Here is a 17215-nt window from a genome sequence, read left to right as displayed (position 1 = left end):
CTAACATTACAGCTTCACAAAGGCATGGAATTGTGTCCACTCATCCATTTCAGTTCTCTAGCCAAATGTACAGGACAGATCTATAAAAAAAAAAAAAAAAAAAAAAAAAAAAAAGGGGTGGGGGTGGCAAGCCTTCCCAATCCTGTTAAATGCCATGCTCTGTATATGAAGCTTGCCCTTTATCCTGCCCATACATCCTCCTTCAAAGCATGCCTGTAATACATCTGCCATAAAGTACCTCACACTTTCTGCATCCAGCATGTGAGCCAGCTAGCTGCGCCAGACAGGCAGGGCTCATGTGGTATATAATACAGGCAGAGATGTTGTCTGGCATGCAGCGAGGGGACACTGTCCCACCAGTGGATATGTTTCCTGGCCTCCTTGAAGAGCCACAGATCCTTTACTGCTATTGCCTCACATTACATGTATGCTTCTTTTGCATACAACTAGTGAAGGAATATGGAAAAATAAAACAGATCTGACATTTCCACTTTTCCTATGGCACTAAGACCACTTCCTGGCTCCCTTGATGATATAAAAACAGGAACTCCCTTGTATCCAATATCATAATCCTGGAACTCCTAAGACTGAATCAGCTGAAGATTTTTCATTAAAGGAAGATTAGGGCATACCACACTGTCTTCTCTTTGGAGGAGTGAACTTTCAGAATTCTGAAAATGTAAAGCTATTAAAAGCTAAATTATCGAATTACATTTGGTTCCATGGATTTCCAAATTTTCTTACCAAAAACAAAAAGGCACTGCCTATATTATTTAATCAGTGCCTTTTTTGAAAAGAGGGATGTAACAGATTATGGATGTTTACTCCAGATTTTTACACATGCACAGCAAAATTCCAGGAAGGAACTATAAAATTTTTCCTCCAGCTTTACATAATATTGACCTTGCTCTCCAAGCTAAATAATGGATTCTCTATGCAGCTGACTATTCAGAAAATACCAGCAATATCACATGAAGACAAAGTGGGTATTAGGTCAATAACAAATGACAGTGCTATGGAAAAAAGACAGGAAATAACTTTAGGAGAGAAGAGGAAGGAAAAGAAAAGGAAGCAGACAGGATAATTCATGGAAAGAACAAAACTGTGAAGTTTTCACACTTGGTGGAACACAATCTCACAAACATGAGGGGAAACTTTATCACTGCCAATCCTACCTACAATCCGAGGCTTCTGCAAAAGGAAAAATGGGCCTGGGTCGCTGTCCCTTTTAGTCTATATGGAAGATAGCTCTGGGATAGTTGAGTTTACTTGATCTACTGCTTACAGGAGAACAGAAGGGAGAAAAGTGAAATTTTAAAGTTCCAGATAATGGAACTGTAAAAGAGGAACAGTGAAAATCACTTAAGAGCAAATTGACAACATCCAACAGCAGAAAGATCTGAAACAAGTCCGCTATCCTTCCAGTAGATTCCCTACCTCCATTTAAGACTTTTTGCCCTACTTCCAGCATGGTTTTTGTCTATATAAAATTATATTTGTATCATACCTGTCAGTCACTCCTTACAATTACTAGAAAGAAAATTATGATAGTTATAGAACACAGTAAAACTTCCACAGCAGTTTCTTCTTGTCCCTGTACTGTCTAAACTGCCACTCCCTGCCTAGCCCTCAAAACACAAAACTTTCAACAGGCCTACACAGATTTTCTAAATGTATCATGTCCTAACTATATGCAGGTATATGCAGGGTCTCTGCAAGCAGTAGTGGGGAAAAGAAATTACTCTGAGAGATTTATTTTATTATTGGTCAGCTTTTCTGATGTCATCAAAGACCTACCTAAAATGTCTATAAAAGAAGAACTGGAAAACAGACCACTGAATTTTAAAATACTCATTCCCTTTAAAAGCAGTCTGAAAGCTTCATGTCCCACCTCTTCTTCGTACTTGTTGGAATGAAAGCGACTGTGAAAAATTCTGTGCTTGAAAAAACCCATGAGTTGCTGGGAACCTAAGCTATATAGCATGATTATTCAGAACGCCATATACCAGTGCCACACCACAAAGACTTATGCTTGGTATCACACAAACAAAAGACCAAATCAAAGTATCTCTTCAGCCTCCAAGATAGGGCTGTCCTACTATTATAACAGAATTAATCTTACATATTTCATAAAAAAGTAAGCTAGCAATTTATGTTCTTCCAAAACCATTACATATAATGAACTGCACAAGCTATTTCTAAACCTAGTACTAGATCCCTTCCACTACCTTAGATACAGTCCCTGCATGCACCTATATTACTTACTGGTGCAGTGCTAAGAGAGAAGGACAAAGGTTTGACCTGCTGCATTCCACTATGGTCCCAGCACGGCATACCACACATTGCATTGTTACCTGCAATAAAATTCATACCTATTGCCAATCCAAGGTGTGCATGGTGCCCATATAGAGAAGTAAATGCTGGAGGACCCCACACCCACATGGCAAGTGGGTCACTTAAGCCTCCTGTTGAAAGCAGTAATTCCAGCCTCCACATGAGCAAGCCATGTAGGTCTGCACCTTCCATAAATGCAACATGCTTTTGTTTGGGTTTTTTCCTTTGACAAAGCTGTGATTAAATATGATAGTCATATGGCTTTGGGTGCATAATGGAAAAGGAAGTCCAGCCAGGAACCCATAAAGAAGTCTGGGGGCAGAAGGAAGCACACCATCACTGTAATACATTTTTGTAGTGAGTACTTCAATGTTTCTGAATCAATTACTTTCATTTCTATTCTGCGAAAAATATCGTTCTCTGTTCAGATTTTAGATGGCAGCGTAGGGATGGCATGCTAGAATTTCCTGTAGATGAAAATTCCAAATACCACTTTTCTTCCATAGCTGTTAGTGGAAACAAACAGCCATGCTTAGGTTCGCATGGACTACACACATGATTTTATTAATTTCTCCTGCAACGCAGTATAGCGAAGTGGATGAGTCTTGAATTTGCTGCTTTAGAGATGAGGATTTCAGTTTCAGTTCTGTCCACCAAATATTAAACTACCTTATTAAGATGCTCAGCTGATAAAACAATATTAATAGCCACCCTTTCAACAACAGGAAGAGAACTGCATTTAATAAAGGCTGTCGGTAGAAAGAACTAACAACAGCAGTTAGAGAAAAAAAATACCATTTGCTTGCTTACAGCTTGGTTCATACTCCCTCTGACTGAAAAATGTTGTGTGTGAGGATGTCTCAGTGTCTTAAATGTAATACGTCTTGTTCATCCTATGAAAGTATGTGACAGATCAGCCAAATGCTTGAGTTGTGTGACAACTAGCAGGTTTTGTTGCTTTATTTTTGGAGTTTTTTTCAAAAGGAAAATCTGCTTCAATAGCTGTAAGGCAACAACAAGACATTCTGGCAGATACTCAGGTCTCATAAATTGTCAAAGTTTGATTGAAGACAAGGACATATATTTAATTTTCTTAACCTGCTGTGTATCAATTAACATAGTCATAATTTCACAAGATTTATCCCCAGAGGAAACATGGCATGACCTACTAATCTTGCTTACTGAGTGGAAACTGAAGTTTTTTTAATGATAAAAATATTAAGAAAACCCCAAACTTCTCCAATATTCTAAATGATTGACACTACAATATGTTTTACATTGTTATTAAAAAGCCTCTTTTTCTTTATTGAAGTAATTATTTTCCAGATTCTCCCAAATCATAAACAAAAGGGAAACAGAGACAAAAAACATATTGAAAGTATACTAAAAAGGAAATCAACCTGTATCTGAAATACAGTTCCAACAGACTAATTCACATCACCTGTCTTGACTAGTCCCAGGTCCTGTATACTGCGATACTAGTTAAGTCACTGGAGGAAGATGGGTTACATTTGTTTATTACTAGTTACTTTGGTACAAGCTTTATGCAGGCACAAATACCTGAAGAAGTGTACTTGTACTACTATACTGTTTCACTCCCACACAGGCTTATGTACACTTGTACAAGCTCTTTTTTGCCACTAACACAGAATCCAATCTGCTGAGGTTATCTACTTGCACTTTAAGTATCCTGACACCACTGCAGTACAATTCACATTTATAAACTTCAAATACAAAAAGCAAGCAAGCAGCAAAACATTATACTTATCTTAAGAGAGTTAAGTATTGACCACGTTCAATTTTTCCTCGTTTCTATTACAAACTTGCAAAGGAGAAGGTTAAAACTAAAAAAAGTAATAAAAGTCACTAAGAGGAAATTTTATTTTATATACTCTCTCCTAGTTTATCAAATTCTAAATGTTCATATCTGATAAGTATTGACAGAAACAACAGCTGAGTGACAAAAGGATACTTACAGATTCTAAAAGCAGTTTGTGATTTCAAATACAATAGCTGGTTTGTGTCCAAACATCTGATACAATTACACTCACTCCACAAGAGAGTCTATATTGTTTCACTACATTTTCCTCCAATTGTCAGTGTTAGAAACTTTGTATTTTGTTCCAAAGGAAATTATCTTAATACATCCCAATGATATCACTATTGTTTAAATACAAGCGAGTATCCTGTTCATATTTTTAGAGGCTCAGGCAAAAACCTCAAGTTTGTTGAAATAAAGAGTCCCTTCTCAAAAATATGGAAAGAGAGTTAGGGCAATCTTTGTTAAACAGTTTTGCCAGTGCTTCAGGAACACAAAATTATTTATACTACTATCTAAAATAAATTAATAATTAAACAGGTTCCCCTACTCCAAAAATTATTTCTTGGCTTTAGATGTGACATAACACTGGACCTTCTTCTCAGTAATCCCACCAAAAAAGGACATAACCTTGTCTACAGAAATTACAGTTACAGCAACACAACAGATGCAACCAGCATAATCTTGATTATATAAATATAGCTTATTCCTAAATAAAATTAAGGATGAGCTATGAGTACACCTGCACGCAAAGACGCAGGTCTCATCTGCATAAAGACACACAGAAAAGTGTTAATCTCTATGGCGTTTGCAAGTACTTAAGTACAAAATCTACACGTAAACCAGACTTTAGGAGTCATATGTACACAGCCAACATCAGGCCACAGCCTCCTGTGTATTCAAGCTGGTTATGGCTCCCATTTTTCTATTGTTAAACTTTGTCTTAATTACATTTGTATTCTTCAAACACTTGGCTTCACACCCATCTAGTTTCTTTCAACCAACTCAACCATGCATTTTAAAATTTAAACACACAGTCAGAACTGCAGGCCCTGAGCCCAGCCACCACGAGACGAGATGATATCATCACATTCAGTCCGAGAGACATAAGCTGAGTAAAGAAGAGACAAGCTAGATAACTAACTCCACAGAGGAAAGGAGCTTCACAGTGTGCTGGTCTGCTCCACCAGGAGATGCACCACTTAGAAGGGCTTACAAAGCCTGTGCAGCCAAAGCTGCCTGGTGTGTACTCCGCTTGTTCACGGAGGACAGGTTTAACCAGCTCCCACAAGCAACCACTCTTCTCAGCTTCACACTGGCATAGCATAATTACTGGGGGGAAATAAGAGAGGTAGGGCTGCTTCTTTATGAGGCTTGAAGTGTTTGTGAAATTATAACATAACATTACATGCCGATTGTTCTTGTAAATAAAAGCTGTGACTGCTGAACATTTGCTCCCTGCATGTAACAGCTAATGGTGTGCAAATGACTGTATGAAGACTTACTCCAACCCATTACCAGTTGCAACAAGGCCTAACAAAATATTCTGAGCTTGATTCACATCCCTGAAAACATTCCCCCACCTCTGTATAAAAGCTCAAACTCTACCCACCACTTCTTATCTTGAAACAGATCACAAATCATTACTCACTTGAGAGTGTTTTTATGTACATAAATCTTCCACTCTAATAAACTTCATCAGCTCATAGAGATGTCTTTCAATAGAAATCAAAATCAGGTTGAAACACTCCTAAAGGCTACATAAACTCCCACAGACACTTGCAGAAGCCTTGTAAGATTATATATACACACACAGAAATACATAGGCACATATCTATATGAATGCGTAAGCATGGGCAGCCTAGCCAGCAAGTCTCCTGTTCATGGCGTATTTATATAGTTTCCACATCGACATTTTAGCTACATTAAAATGGTGTGTGCAATGTACATATAACTAAAGAATTATGAACTTCTGCAAATGCCTGGAGTCAAACCCTTGTCGTACTCAGACTGATGAGTCAGCTACCTGAATGGTAATGACCCCTAGAATGCCCAGGGACCCTCACAGAAAGGGGCTATTGTGTTAATAATTGAGGCATCTTCCAGTCTTACCAATCTCCTTGATTTTTTTTTTTAAGTCAAAGTGCTTTCTGAGACATTCTCTGCAATCACCTTAATTCCTTATTGTTCTCTCTCTACCCAAAACAAGTAGAATGTGAAAAGTTTATTCTAGAATATTCATTTTAAATTTCATATTGTCAATCTGGTTAATGCATCACAGAAATACAAAAGATGGATCAATTTAATTTAAAACAATTAATTTGGCTAAAAATGTAGAGGCATTTATGGAAAAACTATACTATGTACTTAAAATGTTTGGCTATAGATTTTGTCATCCACTCTATTTCACACAAAACAGAAGGCTATAAGCCTACATTTGGATAAACTCCTTCAAGGAGGCTGCCAGCTCTGTTGGCAGAGATGGTACAAGGTCACAGCAAATACACTGAGCTCTAATCCCAAACAGTGGTGATTCCATGACTACCATTCCACTAAATCTGTACCACATGCATTCCTAACACGTTAATTTCTCAGATTTAAACACTAAATTTTCATGCTTGGCTATACTGAAAATTACCACCATTCAGATTTAACTCCACTCAGAGAGTCAAAGCCAAAGCAGTTTCTGAAATGTATTAACATTTCCAGATAAACATGCCTGGAATAAACACTCCATGAACACGTGAAGCACCTTAGCTCTCACAATAACCTGGTGATGGCAGCATTCTCAGTGGGAGGATCTTCCATTCTTTTGCCAAGTAAGAACAGAAACAACAAGATCAATATTTTTCCTTCAGTTTTTGCACACCCTACCAATACAGCATTCAAGACTTATTAAAAAACCCTGTAAACCACCAAACCTAAGCTGAGGATGCATCGTCAGTAGTCTTCCTCAGTATGCAGTTTGTTGAGACCTAGCAACAAAACAGGAGGAATTCAAACATCTTTGCCTCATCCTGGCCATTCAAGACACAACACTGAATGACAGTGAAGACACATTCAAGACTCATCCCTATATTGTAAGGATGTATTCTTTGTAAAGCCCAGCTCTGAATCATAGCACTGAACTGATCAGGTTGAAGACAACCTCCTCCTATCCCTAAAAAGGAAGAAATGAGGCAGACAGAGAAAAGAAAAACTCCTTAAGCCTGCTGTATCTGAATACATGGACAGCAGGTAGATCCATCGTTTCTACTGCCATTCAGAGTTGCATAGAGGGTGAAGTAAGTGGGAAAAATGGCCCATTATTTTAGTGTTCATTGCCATTTCTCAGAAATCTATTAGCATCAGTGATTTTGACTGGATTCTTGCTAGATCCCCTCTATTAACACAAGCAGGCACTGCCATAGGCTGAACATTGTTTTGCATAATCAGGCTCATGCGCTTGACACTAATACACAGGTTTTCAGGTTATCAACATAGTAAAAAGGCCAGATAACAATGACATCGTCATCACTATGACTGTGACTTCAAAAAGCAGAAATGGTCAAACAGCAGCTGCAGAATGAAACTTGCAGGTCTACTTCTGTTTAGTTTCTGACATCAGCAGAATTATTTGGCTTCAAAATACTTAAGTAGCTATTTTTAAATAGTAACCTGCCCACTATGGTCCAGGCTGAATCTTGCGTTGCTCCATGACAAGAGGTTTAAAAATTCAAGTTTGAGGTCATGCCATTTCAACTACACATTTCAGGTGACATTGCAGAGCCCAGACAAACCAGTTTCACCAATACTCCCAGAAAGATCAACTTCCTATTACATACGGTAAACTAGAAGAAGGAACTGTCACAAATTCTTTTTTTTCAGCTTTGTCATGCTTTTACTGAGGTAAAGTTCCTTACACATGATATACCACAGACCATTTTTGCAGTGAATTAAATTCCACGTCCCCCATATATACCCTGTCAGGGGAACCTAAGTGCATTCTCAGAATTTCACTAGTGACAGTAAGATCTAGTAATGCAATTAACAGAAATTAAAATAAGCTGGTTTGCTTAGAGGTAATTCAGACAGCCTAAGCAGTCATCCCATTTAATAAATTCAAAAGCAAAACACAACTAAGTCAGATACTGAGAATAAAAACAGTTGTGTGATACACCCGTGGAGAAGACAGGCTCTTTGGAATATGTAATCAAAGAGGTAAACCCACCTTTTTCATTACTGTCATAACATTACTGATATTTGCTAAAATAATCCTTTCTAGTGTGTGTTTGCACTGAAGTGGGATTTAGAAACAGTTAATGTCAGTTGCAATTCAAGGTGTATGTAAACCAACTAGGAATTCTTCTCCAACGATTAATACATTTCAAAAATACCTCTAAACTGTAAAATGTAAAAATATCAGTCCCTTTATAAGACACATCATTTGAAGCACTGCATTTTAATCATCTCATATCATTTTTTTTAAACTATATCTGAACATTAAACTGAAAAAATATAATAAAAATCTTCTCTTATGTGAATGATATTCTAAGAAAATTTTTAATAAAAGTTAGAAGTATTGCTTCCTAATTTGGAGTTTTCTGTTTTACGAAGTATAGCTATGTCTCAAGAAGAATACCATACAATAAAAAGCAGTATAACTGCCTTTCCTAATACAACAAACTTCAACTCCTTTGTAAAACATGCTGCTTACTACACTACTAATGGTACATTCCAATACTGTATGAAAAGTTTTCATTTCCATTTATAATCTTTTCCCAAAAGCAGAGACCTGAGTTCAAACTAACACTCTATTTAAAAAAAAAAAAAAAAAAAAAAAAGCTTATAGCAACTCGGTATACTTTTACATTAGTCAGCAGTAACCACATCTGGCTTGGTACACACTGTGAGCACAAGCACGTTTATTCTCAGCCTAACATGAGGAAAAAAAATGAGACAATTCAATAACCATGGCATTTCTAGAAAATATAACTGCTAGTCAAACAAGTTCTTACAAAGCACTTTTAAGAAGTAATCAGTGGTTTGGTTTTGCCATTTTAATTATGTTTTTATAAACGTTTCAAAGTTCTGATAAAACCATCTCTATAAAAACAGCCTTAACTATGAGACATGTGACAGACAGTTGTCAGAATAAGCATCAGACACTGAATCTATCAAATTAATATGGGTATATCACAAATCATTACATCCTAAGGGGTTTCTGATTCATCTACACGAAGCATTTTATATGACTGCGCACAAGTTAAACACAGTGTACATGCTCAGATAAATAAAGCAACTTTCAAGGATGGGTTTCCGCTATTTCTACTTCGACAATTTTTCAAACTGAGCTGCAGTGATATTTTAAAACCACTTACATGCTTAAAGAGAAAAACAGGAGAAAGATAAAAGCCATAACAACTATTCTTATGTCAACTGCAGATGCTAATCCAAACTCACCACAAAAGTTTTATCACAGCACTGATCTCCCCATAAAGTTGTCATCATATGGGAGGGATATAAATTATATCAGATGCCAAGTTAATTGGGAAGAAGAATAAATGGCTGAACTGCCATTATTTTCCCATGAAGAAGAACACACACAATGTGGACACACCCTTTCGCAAAAGTACGCTAATTCGTGGAATAAAAGGGAGATGAAGTCTGAGCGCCCTCAGCTCAGGAATGCCAGGAATCCCTGGAGGAATGCGTGCGGGCAGGCGGCGGCGCCCCCGACACACCGCGGTCTCGGCGACCCGCGGGGGGCTCCCGGCCCGCGGGGGGGCCCCTCCGCCCCGGACGGTGCGAGTTCACCTGAAACCGAAGGCCGGCAGCAGCACCCCGGGCTGAGGCACCGCAACCGCGGCTCCGGGGCGGCCGGTACACGCACCAGGGGAAAAGAGCCCCCAGAAAAGACTAAGAAATCCTGAAGTCTCACCGGAGACTCTTTTCCGGGCAACTCCCTCCCCGCTCCGCCGTTCAGCACGCCCGCCCCGGGGGCGGCACAGCCGCCGCTCGCCAGCGCAGCCCCGAGGAGCGCTGCGGGGGAAGGCCTGTCCCGGCACGGCCGGCGCTCCGCCAGACTCCGCGCGTTCCCAGCTAGCTGGTCGGGCAGGGAGAGCCGCGTTGTTCTCCCCTCACGCCTGGCAGAACCCCACGTCCTTGGTCTTTGGAAAGGCGCGTGTTTAACGGGGCGAGATGGAGGAGTGAAGCCAGCGACCCAGGGCGCCTCAGCGAGGGGAGCCACCCCCCCAGCCACGGCGCCCCGCCGCGGGCGGCAGCCCCTGAGGCGCCACACGGCGACGTCCCCTGTGCCCACCGCGCTCCGGTCACGTCGCGACCCAGCCCTGTCCGGCCGGCCCCGGCCATCTCGGCGGGAAGAAGCGGGCGACGAGCGCCCGCCCCCACCTCAGCTCCCAGACCTCCCGGCACAACCGGCCGCCGCCGCTCTCCTCACCCGTCCCAAGCCGCCTCGCCCTCAGAGGGGGATCCCCGTCAACTTCGTGCCGCTCTCGCCGCCGCCCCGCCAGCCGCGCTCGCCGCCGGAGCCGAGCGCGGACTGCCCGCCCCCTCCAGCGGGGGAGGGGGTGCCACAGCCGCCGGGACCGGGGCCGCGCCCGGGCCCTGCCGGGGAGGAGCCAGGCGGGGGGCGCTCCCTCAGGTGAGCGAGGGGCTTCCTCGCGCGCGCGCGGCGTTTTCCCGCCCGTCCGCCCGCGCCGGTTGGGCTCTTTGAGGGGGCGCGCGGCGCCTCCTCAGGCTGGTTCCCCCCCCCCCCCCCCCCCCCCCCCGTGACAGACACCCATAAACCGCACGCAGAGGGGAAAAGCACCCCGCTCCTCCGCTGCGGGCTGTGGCGAGCGGTGCCGGGACGACCGGGGGCGGCCAGAACAATGCCGTGAGGCAGCCCGGCCCCGAGCCCGGGTCCTGTCAGCGGGAGGCCGCTGGGCGCTCGGCTTGGCGCTGGCTTCCCAGCGTGCGGGGGCGGCTGGCGCGGCTCCCGGCGGCGGGACGAGCTGAGGCAGCGCTCGGGCGGGCAGGGCCGGGCTGCTCGGAACGCGTGGCGGAGGTAAGGGGGAAGGAGTGAGGCGCTGGTCCGCAGCACGCAGGCTGGAGCCACCGGGGCAGCGTGCCCGTACTGCCCGGGGGGCATCGGCGGCAGCGCCCCTGGGCGCGCCCAGGCGGCCTGAAGCGTTTGGGGTGATTTCCACAATGTCTTCAGCTAAACTGGAAATATCACAAGGTGTCCGCAGGTTTCCAGAATATTCTACATCTACAGTGAGAGCTGAAGTGCTGCCAGCGTGCCTCTCTCCCCAGGCCCGTGTGCAAGGGAAATCTAGGTGCTAAGGGTTTGTGGTTTACAAGTGTCACACAAAAGAATACAGTGCCTATAAGCATCTCACAAGAGTTGGGCCTCAGATAACTTCTTCTGCCCTCAGAATTTTTTTCTCAAGATTTGAACCCCTTAAATCACACAGCACTGTCAAGAAGAAAGGTTAGAGGAGAGAAAGAGCACAACAAAATATTGTAGGTCCATGTCTAGAACCGAGAAATTCAGTGAACATGAGGGAAAAAACCCCACCCAGTATATATGCATGAAAGCCACTTAGGGTCATTCTACAGGAATATGTATAGGCACACATCCTCTTTTCACATCCAGCTGTGCTGGAGCTCACTGCTCAAATTTCTGTCAGAGCTGCTCTGCTACTTACACATCTGACAAAACAAGCCAAGTTAGCAAACACTAGTGTATGGGATTGTATAGTATATAATTGTATGGATTTTCTGTAGAGAATGTCCCTGTCTTAATTAGGGTGTATAAACAGAAGAGGTTCAATCAGAAAAGTAACTGGTCCCAATACAGCATCAATATTGACACTTCTGGGGCGCTGTACCTAGTTTTAGGTTCTATGCTGGGAAAAAGAAGTTAAAGTTCACATGAATCTGTGATACATGGGAAAATGAGGTGCACTCAGAATTTTAAAAACACACGTATTTCAGTAGTATTCCAAATCAGTGTTCCATAAGGATCTATTTACAGCTGCAAGAAACAGTCAAAAGCAAAACCGGGAGACAGAAAAGGAACAACTGACAGCAATAGCTTGTGATAAAACAGTATACTGCTGGTTAATAAGTAGAAAGAACTGTAAACTGGGAATTGAACAAACTATAAACAGTTCTACAGAGGCAGCTACTGAGGTGTTTGCAGACATCTGACAATGTTTTCTTTTGCTGAGAGTATGGAAGTATTAGGTGTGGCAGGGGCTATAAGTCTTCTGTTGTGGAAAAACGCACCTCTGCATAACATACTAAATTAATTCTCCCTCAAAATGGTTGTTGAAAGCTAAGTCAGAGATGTATGGATTTTTCTGCCCTTGGCATTTAGTTGACTTGTCAGGAAAATGCTCATGAGACAGAGCAGCCAAAGTTGAGTTGCTGTCTCGATCTTTTACATATTTTACCATTTAACATTTGCTTTTCATATATTTTTTTCATATAACCAGAGGGCATGACTAATCTTGGAGCTGTTTAAGTTAAAGATGTATTAGTTTGCTTAGCTCCTTGCACTATAATATTCAGAAAGCAAGTGAAGTTTACTGCCCACCCCCTCTAACTGGTAAAACTGAGAAACAAGGCATGGAAAAGAAACAAAGTAATTAAACTCTTTTTTTTTTTTTTTGTCCTCAGGGTTACATGAGCTATGAGGCAAAGTTTTCATCTGAACTCAGACACATGTACAGGGCTGTATTTTATTACAATTAAAGTGTGAAGAAATACGCTGACAGTTTGTTCAGCCTCATATTGTAGTTTAGTAACGTGTGTAGGAATTGAAATCAATAAAAACCAAAATGCTTCATTAAAGAGGTATATACACCTATAATTTTCAGGTTATTGTTAGAGGTTAATTAAAACAGGTGTTAATCAATGACGTTATACAATAATACATTTCCATTCATTTAGAAGCAAACCAGAAAAAAACCTGTGAAATATCCATTTCTTGCTAAAACAACCAGGCTATGACGACTACTAGGAATTATTATATAGTCCATAATTAATTTTTTTCATGATTATTACCTATCACGTAACAGCTCAGAAGACAGCTCAATTGCTATCTGATGTGCTTAGCATTAAACTGCTTAGCAAACTGTTCTCTTGTTCTGTACTGAGTTTCAGAAAAAATATTTCATATGATAATTAGGCCAAGCCATTTTTCTTTTTTTTTTTCTTTTTATTTTATTGTATTTTTCATATTACAGGGGGCGGAAAATAAACAGAGGGAAAAAGGTAGACCAGCACAATTGCTAAAACTCTTATATTGGCTATGAGCATCCCATACTGAAGAGGAGAGCTTTGACTAGATTTTAACTACAAGTTCTATTCTACATTCTATAAGCCTTTGAGGAAAGCTTAATTTAAACCCTTTAAGTTTTCATTAAAACTGTAGTTTAAGTCAAACATTTTGTCAGTTTCTTAGAGATTTTTGGCATATTCTGAACATGAGTTTTAGAAGTACTTGGTATAAATAATGCTACAAACATTAAGACTTTGTTCACTAAGAGCTGTAGTCCAGCAGCAATCCTGCAAGAATACAAGGTCCAGTGAGGTAAGAATTTTTTGAAAGAGTGTATGCAAACACAGCAATATGCTAAAATTGCACCGAAGGCAGCGTTAGGTCATACACAGAATATCATCTCAGTGCAGGCTACCATTTCCTTTCCCACCCCTCATCCACTTTCTTTTCCTCTCCTTTAAACGAAGGCTTTGGTCCTTGTTTACAAAACTGGCTCGACACTGATTAATGCCTCTCTGACCAGGCAGTGTATTATCAGGCAGTTGTGAAATACAATACAAAATGGAGTATGCAGCTAAAGCAAAAACAAACAGTAATGCTCTAGCAGCTTGTGCTGTAGATTAATTCCAGCTGCTAGCTACACCAGCACACCCCGGGTACTGAGCAGCATTCCCTAAAATTCAGCTCTCCTTTTGCATTGAGTCAGACTGGATTGAAAGTTTGGGTTATTAGTGCTATATGCTTGGCTCCTAGCAAGATGCATCTGTCTCTTTCTGTTCAACTACACACTGAACTGAATTTTGACACTTTATTACAGACCCCTGGTTTCCTTGCAGGAAAGGATCTGATCCAATAATCACAGTGGAAAGAAAAAAAAAAATTAAAGTCTTTCTCACAGTATATAATTACTCTGCAACACTGCTTCTGACTCATCTTTTGCAATATATATAGCAAATTTCCTCAAATTATTATAAAATACTAGATGTCTGTTACTTAAGAAGTAACAAAATTATCTGTTATTATTGTATTCAGTAAGGTGTTGAATAGACATTTTTATCTATTTCTTATTTCAAGAAACCAGTCTTGCAGATTCAGTTCTTCTTTCTAGTCTACCATTATTTACACTGATTTGTTGTTTTCTCAAATTGTATCTCAACCATTTAAACAAACAACAAAGAACTTTTGAGTTATAAGAGCATGAGAAAATACCGTTTTATAAAAATCAGAACACTTTGGCTATCATAGAACACAAGGAACAGTTCTATTTTAAATGTCAAATTTACTGTGGTGTAAATTTACTTTTAGAGGAGGATTTAGGTTATTTGAAGGAATTTAATTTTACACTCTTACCAGATGCTTTTTAATTTATGACCTCTCTTTTTTCCTTGAAAGACAACTAACCAGAAAGGCGGGCCTTTTATTTTCCACCTTTCTGATTTTTTTCCCGTCTTTTCACCGTGGTCTTTCTCCTCTTCTTTCTCACTTGCTTTGCTCCCTCCTCCCCTTTTTCTTTCTGGGGGTAGCCCCAGTCTTTTACATTTGTCATCTCTTGTTCTCCCATACAGAGCTGTCAAACACACAGGGTACTGCTGATACAACCCAGAGCACTGGGTTCACTCTGTCTCTAACCCAAGCGCGCAATGTGGAGAGTTGTATAACAATATTCTAAAAAAAGTCTGAATAATCCCAGCCATTAGGGTAGCTATTCAGGAACATGTTTACATTGCAGGAGAATAAGATGCAGTAAATGAAATGTACAAAATGATAAGTTACGAGCTGAAGATTTAAACTATAACTTGTCTTCTATATAATTTAATTTCATTTTAGTTAGCTCAAGTTCACAAATACTCTTCCTACTAAATATAAGACTGTACATTTATTAATCTTACTTACGTACATAGAAATCAAGAGTGAGATTTCAAAGTTGCAAGGTGAGATGAAGAGAAGGTACTATTGACTTCAAAAGCTGTTGAGGGGAAAATACAACACAAAGTTTGATCACACATAATATGATAGTTTCAGTATTCATTTATCAAATAATATGTAGTCCAGTAATTAAGTGAATAATTAGTACTGATAGGAACTTTAGTTGAAGATTTTGGACACTGTTCTGTATCTAGCCACCACAGGACTTTCTGACCTCCCATTCTTCTCCTTGGACAACTTCTGGCTACATTCACATTTCTTCCTTCACCTTAATGACAGTCTTGCTCCCTTGAATAGCTTTATTCAAATAATCCTAGCAATGACAAAAGAAGTTTTTCCAAGAAGAGCCTGCAGAAATCCTAGGTACTACCAAGTGCATGTACATTAAAGATCCAGAAACCATTTTGCTATCTGCTCTGTGGTGCTCTATGTAGCTCCTCTTGGTCAAGTCCAGCCTGCTGGGGTTTAGCTGTGCCTGCACTGCAGGAACAGACTAGATTTTTTGGGAGTAGCATAGACTGAGTCTCTGTTTTGCACAAATACATAAAGTTAGTAATTTGTTGGCATTTTCAATATATTTATTTGAAGGAAGCTTAAAAGAGTGCATTGTTTCAGTCATTGCAAACGTAAACATTGATTATCGCAGAAACAGCAAAGTAGTAAATTATGCTTTCCCATGCTTATATTAAAGATTCCTATGCTCTTTATGCATGGAGCTCTTAAGAACTATTGCTCTTATCTATTTTATAACAACAGCCTTAGTATTAGGACCTTGTACTAGGAATGTAGCACTCCATGCAGATACCAAAAAATGCTGTACAATCTAAAACAAAAAAAAAACAGACAAAAGATTTAATCACAAAAAAAGAATACAGAATGTGCTATGCTGAAACCAAAAACATATATCATGGCAAGATAATGCAGGAGCTTTCTGAGTAATTTAACAATTCCATCTGTCGTGCTGAAATAAGGTGCATACGTGAGGTTAAGCAAATGTAAGCATTTTTGATGTATTTAAAGTTTAACCTAGCATAAATATTTGCAAAATTAAGGTCTGAATCCTTAAGCTTGGCATCCAGAAATTGCATCCTGGAGACAGAATATGTTCTGTCTCTCTCAGAAATATTAATTTCAAATCTTGTTTTACCTTTAACTAGCCTCCTTTTGTTTACAATGTAGATCAAAGATTATCTTGGTTTGGGGTAAGCAGGCAATTTAACACACATATAGTGTGCTAAGGAAGACAGAACAGAAGAACAAAAATAATATTTTCATGTTTTAAAATGTACTGTTGACTAAAAATATAGCAGGACAAGGTTTTGTTCAGTTTAGCGTATCTGTTAACTCATCCTTTTAGTCACATGAAGATTCGCAGACACTGCATCTTATATTCAGTTTTCTTAGAAATGTGTGTGTGTCCCTGGTGAGAACTAAGGCCAATATCCAGTAAAGAATTTAGGCTCCTAATTCCCACTGAATTAAAATTATTTCAAGAGACATGAAATGTTAAATTTATTCTTGAGTTCAGAACCAGGTAGCTTTTGGAACAGAGATAAAATCATCACTATCCCATGTAAAACCTGACTTTTTTCCCCTGTAGGCATGCATGAATATGTTAATTATTGCTTCACACACACACCCCCTTTTGGGCAAAGATAAGGAAACATTTCCAAGCCTAGGGAAGCCTAAAGCAATATCTGATCCAAAACCTTTATCCCAGCGGAATTCCGGTACGTTGGCGGTGCTTTTCTGCTGCTGTGCAATAGCACCACCTGGTGCCTCCAGTGATTTTAACCGCTCTGACCCTTTGACGAACTTGCACCTGAGCAGCTTGAAAAGAAAGACCAGGAAATAAAGACTATCTT

General features: G+C 40.3%; 1 protein-coding gene and 1 long non-coding RNA gene across 6 annotated transcripts in view; one reads left to right on the top strand and one right to left on the bottom strand.

Annotated features, from left to right (window-relative positions):
- CGNL1 (cingulin like 1) overlaps positions 1-10732 on the bottom strand; it is a 63908-nt gene extending 53176 nt beyond the window's left edge. For 2 of the 4 annotated variants that reach the window (XM_055715639.1, XM_055715640.1), the window contains exon 1: positions 10593-10731. The gene's annotated coding sequence lies outside the window, so the exon portion shown is untranslated. Of the gene's footprint in view, positions 1-10592 lie in introns of all 4 variants that reach the window. The other 2 variants (XM_055715641.1, XM_055715638.1) reach the window with 2 other exon arrangements.
- Positions 10688-17215, top strand: part of LOC114014875 (uncharacterized) — a 38519-nt gene continuing 31991 nt past the window's right edge. For both annotated transcript variants that reach the window (XR_008733097.1, XR_008733096.1), the window contains exon 1: positions 10688-10796. This is a non-coding gene — a long non-coding RNA (uncharacterized LOC114014875). The remainder of the gene's footprint in view (positions 10797-17215) is intronic.

This window comes from Falco cherrug, chromosome 7, assembly GCF_023634085.1.
Source record: "Falco cherrug isolate bFalChe1 chromosome 7, bFalChe1.pri, whole genome shotgun sequence".
Classification (NCBI taxonomy): domain Eukaryota; kingdom Metazoa; phylum Chordata; class Aves; order Falconiformes; family Falconidae; genus Falco; species Falco cherrug.
The sequence above is the reverse complement of the archived record's forward strand: the minus strand, read 5'-3'. Positions and strand labels throughout refer to the sequence as shown.